Here is a 7,244-nt window from a genome sequence, read left to right on the forward strand (position 1 = left end):
TAACAGCTTTGCTGGCTATTTTATTGTGTGCAGTATTGTGGTTGTGTTCTGAAATAGTCTTCAGTCATAGACTAAAATAGTCAAATGTGATGATTTTAATCAAACAGGTAGTAATCTAATAATCAAACAGGTAGTCTAAAACTAAAGTGAAATTAAAGTGTTTTAAAGAAGCATCCTGTAGAAATGAGACCGGTATGGCGAACTGTGCACACACACACACACACACACACACACACACACACACACACACACACTCACACACTCACAGTATGGCGAACTGCGCGACAACACACACACACACACACACACACACACACACACACACACACACACACACACACACACACACACACACACACACACACACACACACAGACACACACACACACACACACCTGTATGGCGCACACTCACACACACCTGTATGGCGAACTAGGGCAGCCGTGGCCTGGTTAGCGCTTTGGACTTGTAACCGGAGGGTTGCCGGTTCGAACCCCGACCAGTAGGAACGGCTGAAGTGCCCTTGAGCAAGGCACCTAACCCCTCACTGCTCCCCGAGCGCCGCTGTAGCAAGGCTCTCACTGCTCCAGGTTAGTGTGTGCTTCAACTCTCTGTGTTCACTGTGTGCTTTAGGCTAATGAACATGTTGCATTCTATTCAGCCTGATTATGTTATTCTTTATGCTACATAGCCTGTCTCCAGTTTTCCTCAATTTGACTAATTAAGAAGGAATAATAGGATATTTGACCGGCATATCATCAAAATGTCCGGAAAAAGAAACTTGTGTGTTTCAATAGCCTGAGCGTGTACAAATCCCAGTTGTCTGAGTGTGTACAAATCCCAGTTGTCTGAGTGTGTACAAATGGCAAATAAGTTCTCTAATCTAATCTAATTGAGTTGTGGGCAGCACAGATGACTGTTGCAGGGTGGTGATGAGCGCTGTTTTCCTGACGAGGAGACTTCCACATGCCACAGTGTGACAAGGCACAGCGGGCACTTCCTGCAGAGTGACCAAGCTGTTAATTACACTTCCTTTGTACATCTGCCCTTACAGATGACTTCCTACAGATGGAAAATGGTTTGTTTCATAGGACAATATGTTTCATGTATATTTCATATGTTTCATGGGTTGTCATTGGCCGGGAAAAAATGAAATGTCCGACAAAATTAAATCTCTCCGGTCAAATTGTCCGATTGAAATTGGCTAATAATCACGTCCCCCTAACGCAATCTGAATTTGAGAATAAGCCTTAAAATGTAAGCCTAAGCAATCCGTCATCTGGCTATGTTTTTAAATGTACAGGCTCTACCGTTTGAAAGCTATTAAACAACACGCATAGCCTATGCTGCATTTCAAATAGGAAACATTTCAAATAGGAGGCGCACGGTTAAAACGTCCATGTTAAACAACGAACAAATGAGTGAGGCGATTCAAACATGGCCAGGCCAGGAAGACTAGCCTTAAAAGTTTTTTCAGAGGCCAGACGCGATGGATGATGATAAATTGGTAACGCCTGAAGCCTCAGATGTCCGGTCAACTCCACCACCACCAGATAAAAAGCAGAAGTGTCGGGCGTATCTGTCGGAATCATGACGTTGGAAGTGGAGTTGCGGGGTTGCAGCCTCTCCAAAACACTGTCATTCTCTGTGTACACTGGACATGCAACATGTGTTCTGTACCCAAAGCATACAGTAGACCTATGCTTTCTATGTCTATAATCTGCAGAGTTAGGGCCTCCTCGACGAGGAGATTGCTGGTCCGCGCACAATTAAACGGTATCATTGAACCGCGGACCGAAAGAAAAAGAAACTAAACATTTCCCAGAATAGGAAACATTTCTTAATTTATTGTTATCAAATAAATTATAGCCTTAGTGGTGTGAGCGCTCATTCTTGTGTTTGCGCATCTGTGCAAGTTAATCAGTTCCCACTGGAGATAACGTGGGTAGCAGCAACAAACAACGTAGCCTTTTTAAAACAATGAACAAAGCGGACTCTTGCTGTTAATGAAAACATAGATACTGGCTAGATCTTGTTAGGCATGTTTACGTAAGTTAGGCTAATGAACATGTTGCATTCTATTCAGACTGATTATGTCGTTCTTTAAGCTACATAGCCTGTCTCCAGTTTTCCTCAACTTGACTAATTAAGAAGCGATAATAAGATATTTGACCGGCATATCATCAAAATGTCCGGAAAACGAAACCTCTGCCGGTCACTTTGATCACCATTTTTTTCTATCGGAAACTCTGATTTGTATGTGTGTTTATTTGTGTGTGTGTGTGTGTGTGTGTGTGTGTATGTGTGTGAGTGTGTGTCTGAGTGTGTGTGTGTGTGTGTGTGTGTGTGTGTGTGTGTGTGTGTGTTTGTATATGTGTTTATTTGTGTGTGAGTGTGTGTGTGTGTGTGTGTATGTGTGTGAGTGTGTGTCTGAGTGTGTGTGTGTGTGTATTTGTATGTGTGTTTATTTGTGTGTGTGTGTGTGTGTGTGTGTGTGTGTGTGTGTGTGTGTGTGTTCATTGTAAATCCTGTATGGTCTTAGATAGGAAGGGATGTTGTTGGATAAAGGCAACAAGCATATCAGTGTTGTCCCATAATGCACAGACACAGTCAACAGCTCAACACACAGAGTGTGGCCATGTCTGAATTACCCTGCATGGGTTGTGCAACTCGCTAAGGTCCGCAGGCACAGGCCTAAACCTCGGTCACATTTTACTGTTACGGTTACATTGATGCCGTGACAAGGATCAGGAGTGAGGTTTAGGGGGGTGAGTGTAACGGATGCCAGCTAGCTTAGCTGTGTGCGTGTGAAATGTTGGTAAACCTCACTCTCCGACGCCTCAAGAGTCCTGCTGGCATGAAAGCTAGAAGCCTGGGGTTTTAGCTCGATTGTCTGCACGCTCAACTCCCGATTGGAGGTGCTGCTGTTTCGCGGATTCGAGTCCGTGTGTGTGTGCAGGGATGAACAACGCAAACATACATTAATTCACAAGAAAGATAAAAAATAAATCACTACAAGAAACTTGCTAAAGTGTTGTAATGTGGGACACTGCCTAATGCAGGACACCTGGCTCCAGTGGTTGCGGCTCTTCCCCAAACTAATGAATGTCAGTGGGACTATGGGAAAACCAAAGCTGTAGGGCCCTTTGATCAAAATTGGATGTGGATTTAATGTGTTGCCTTCGCATTGTAGCTTAATATAGCCTACTACATAAAATCGAAAAGCAAAAAATGTCCCACATTTATCCAACCTACAGAAACCAAAATAAGAAATCACTACAAGAAACATAAACACCAACCAAAGATTATTTCATTTTCATTCTCACCATCAACATCTGTGTCACCATACTTTGACTTCCTCTTTGTAATCCTGTCATGTACGAAATTATGAACAAGAACATAATGTAGGCCTAATGCAATCATTAATATGCGAGGTTCCTGCCTCCACATGACAACTTCAAGAGGCTGTAAGTTTATTGTTGACATATGTAGGTCTCCACATTATGGAATCGAACATTCTTTCTGTGTTTTGCTTGTTTGAGTCTAGTATTGAGTCTACACAAGAGAGGGACGTGCTCAGAGTTTCGCCGTTTCTGTGTCATCCCTAGAATCCGGCTTTACCCGCAGGACAAATCAACCCGGACCAACAGGTTGCAGACACGCCCTTGCGCACGAAACCGCCAAGGCTATAAGAACGGCGTGGGACATAGATCAAGCCAGAACAAGCTTGAAAGTAAACCGGGAGAAAATAACGCAAGACTCCTCGAACGAAACTAAAACTTGAACCTGACAGGACCAATAACTATACGCATCGATTTTTTTCCTGTTTGCTGAACTTGAAGACTACTACATTCCTTTTATTTTATCTTTCCTGAGTTTGTTAACAACGCATAGTCTGTCAAAATGATGCGCATCACGGACACCTACACCCAGAAGAACTCTCTGCTGAACGCCATGAACCGCTTCATCGGCGCCGTGAACAACATGGACCAGACGGTGATGGTGCCCAGCTTGCTGCGTGACGTGCCGCTGGAGCACGAGAAGGAGCCGGAGGTGAGCGCGCCAGGAGCTACCTGCGGGACGCTGAGGCCGACATGTTCAGCTACTACACGCAGCTCAAGTCAATCCGCAACGACATCGAGTGGGGAGTTCTGGGGCGCGCGGATGAGCTGCGACGCAAGGAGAAAGAGAGCTTCGCACAAGAAGCCCCCCGCGCCAACGACAACGAAACGAGCGAAGAGGTTGACCTGGAGCAGCTGTTCCGGTTCCATCTGAAGGGCTTGCACGGGGTGCTGTCAAAACTCACACACCAGGCCAACGATTTGACCCACCGCTACAAGCAGGAGATTGGCATCGCGGGCTGGGGCCAGTGAGAAGCCATTATCGCACGCGCACTTCCACCTGCTGCTTGAACGTTCGACCATGACCACCTTCGCACAGCACAATGCGGAGAAGAGTTGAACCTTTTTAAAAACATGAGATGTTCCGCAAAGAGTTCTCAAAGAAAGAAGAGAACGAGAGAAGAATAAGAGACTGTTTTCCACTTCTACTCCGCCCCCGCGTCAAGAGACAATAACTTTTGTCCATGGCCGAGGTAGCGGGAACTCAGTGACACCTCAAATACTTTCAAGATTTGCACTGATTCCGTTTATTTCCGTTTGACAAATGACAAGCCATGGCTTTGTGATGATATTTATTCTTAATAATAATATATGATGTATGTTTGAGGACTATGTTTTGTTGTTAAACTATTACTTTTGGACTAAGTGGTGCTGAAGACTGATGTCATATGAAGCCCTAACACTGATTTAATTGGCAGGCATTATTTTGTGCAAGTGTGTGTATGTGATTAGTGTACCCTGCAAGAGTGTGTGAGTGAATGGGTGCACTAAGGAGAACTGCAGTAGGCCTAACTGCTGCCTACTGCTCATCCAGGAAAAACTTCACCTGCCATGTCATGTCTCCACTGTTCCTCCTCTAACCATGGAAGGCAGTGTAACTGAAATCTGTTAATGATCCACATGTGAATGTAAGAGTGTGTGTCTAAGTGATGTGTGTTAAAGAGATGGCTGGTGTGTTTACAGTACGCCGGCCTGTGATCTGACCCACTTGAGAATCTATGATCTGGAGCCCTCTGAGAATCCCACAGAACTATGATGAGACCCATGAGATTCTGGCATTACCTAGAAAATGTGTGCTAAAATATAATTGTTGTATAAATATTTGTTTCATGTTGTCTGTGTGTTGTATAAATATTTGTTTCATGTTGTCTGTGTGTCCATAAGGATTTTCCATAATGTTGTTTTTCACTGAAAATAAAAGTGTTTGAAAACTGATAACAGCTTTGCTGACTATTTTATTGTGTACAGTATTGTGGTTGTGTTCTAAAATAGTCTTCAGTCAGAGACTAAAATAGTCAAATCTTATGATTTTACAGTTTTTTCTGAATGCTTAAACACAACTGTGATTCTTATAGCACAATTTCTAAAACTATTAATACTTATAGCAAAACCACTCACTGAGTTCGCAAAACTAAAAGCACAAACACTGCTTAGCACTCAGTTTGCAATTTTGTAACACACACTTTGCACAACTGTAGGCACAATTCACTGCACAGCACTCTTTTTGCGGAACTGTAAACACAACTTGTGCTTTACACTCAATTTCCAAATGATCAACACACTCCTAGCAAATCTATACACATGTATGGCTATTATTTACACTATTTTGCTGTCTGGCACACTTTCTCATGTGAAAACTGTTTTAGATAATTAGTTCACTTTGCAATCAGCCTAAGCACTATAAATAAGCCACAGGTAATGTACAATGGGTACAATGGAGGGAGCAGGAAGAGTGAAAGAGTAAGAATTAGAGGAGGCCGAAGAATAGGACGTGGAGGTGAAGAAGTAGGAGGAAGAAGAGGAGGAAGAGGACGCAGAGGTGAAGAAGTGAGAGGGAGAGAATGACAAGGACAAGGAGGTGAAGTTAGAGGATAAAGACAAGGAGGAGCAAGAGGAGGATGGGGAGGGGGAAGAGGAAGTGTAAGAAGAGAAAGAAACAGCCCTTTTACAGGCAAAAAGATCAGTCTACATGTGGGGATATTGTCATGTCAGGCCTGGATACGGCATTCCAGAAGATATTTTCCCCGGTACCTTGGACTAAAGGACATTGCATGTGATGTAGATTACAGTTTTTTCTGAATGCCTAAACACATTTTTTGTAACTATGGCTTTTTTTGCAAAACTCTACACACAAATGGCAAAACCACTCACTGAGTTCCTAAAACTAAAAGCACAAACACTGCTTTGCACTCAGTTTGCAATTTTGTAACACACACTTTGCACAACTGTAGGCACAATGGCTATTATTTACACTATTTTGCCAACTCTCTGGCACACTTTCTCATGTGAAAACTGTTTTAGATAATTAGTTCACTTTGCAATCAGCCTAAGCACTATAAATAAGCCACAGGTAATGTACAATGGGTAATGATGGAGTGAGCAGGAAGAGTGAGAAGAGAAAAACAGACAAAAAAACAGTCTACATGTGGGGATATTGTCATGTCAGGCCTGGATACGGCATTCCAGAATATATTTTCCCGGTGCCTTGGACTAGGACATTGCATGTGATGTAGACAGAATTTTGAGAGAGACGACCCGATGTAGACTGATTTGTTTTGTCTCAGTGAAATGCTATTTTGTGTTTTGACTTGGAAAAACACACTTGTGTTTGTTTTGATGTGTGTAAATAAACACTAATACTTGAAGTTGGGATCCCTGTATGTTTACAGAACTATGACAAAAGTATGACCTCAAACTGACTTAGTCTACCTTGTGCACAGAGAAAGCAAAAGCCAGATGTGTTTTTTATTCATACCATCAGTGTGTTGTTGGCACATTGTGTGCTTACTATTGTGATGGCTTGTGTTTACTGTTAGATATTTTGAAAACACCATTTTTGATTGGGTGAGAGGTTTTGCCATTTTGTTGTGAAGAGTTAAAAAAATGTGCAAGGTGTGTTAGCTTTTGTGCAAGAGAACTACAATGTTTTTTTGCTGATTGGGTGAGAGGTTTTGCCATTTGTGTGTAGAGTTTTGCAAAAAAAGCCATAGTTACAAAAAATGTGCTTAAGCATTCAGAAAAAACTGTAATCAAACAGGTAGTAATCTAATAATCAAACAGGTAGTCTAAAACTAAAGTGAAAATAAAGTGTTTAAGAGAAGCATCCTGTAGAAATGAGACCGG

The 7,244-nt window shown here is 42.6% G+C and overlaps 1 pseudogene; it reads left to right on the top strand.

The window, feature by feature from the left end:
- Positions 1–3,724: 3,724 nt before the first annotated feature.
- On the top strand, positions 3,725–5,336 carry LOC125292170 (annotated as a pseudogene).
- Positions 5,337–7,244: the final 1,908 nt, after the last annotated feature.

The sequence above is a fragment of the Alosa alosa genome, chromosome 3, assembly GCF_017589495.1.
Source record: "Alosa alosa isolate M-15738 ecotype Scorff River chromosome 3, AALO_Geno_1.1, whole genome shotgun sequence".
NCBI lineage: Eukaryota > Metazoa > Chordata > Actinopteri > Clupeiformes > Clupeidae > Alosa > Alosa alosa.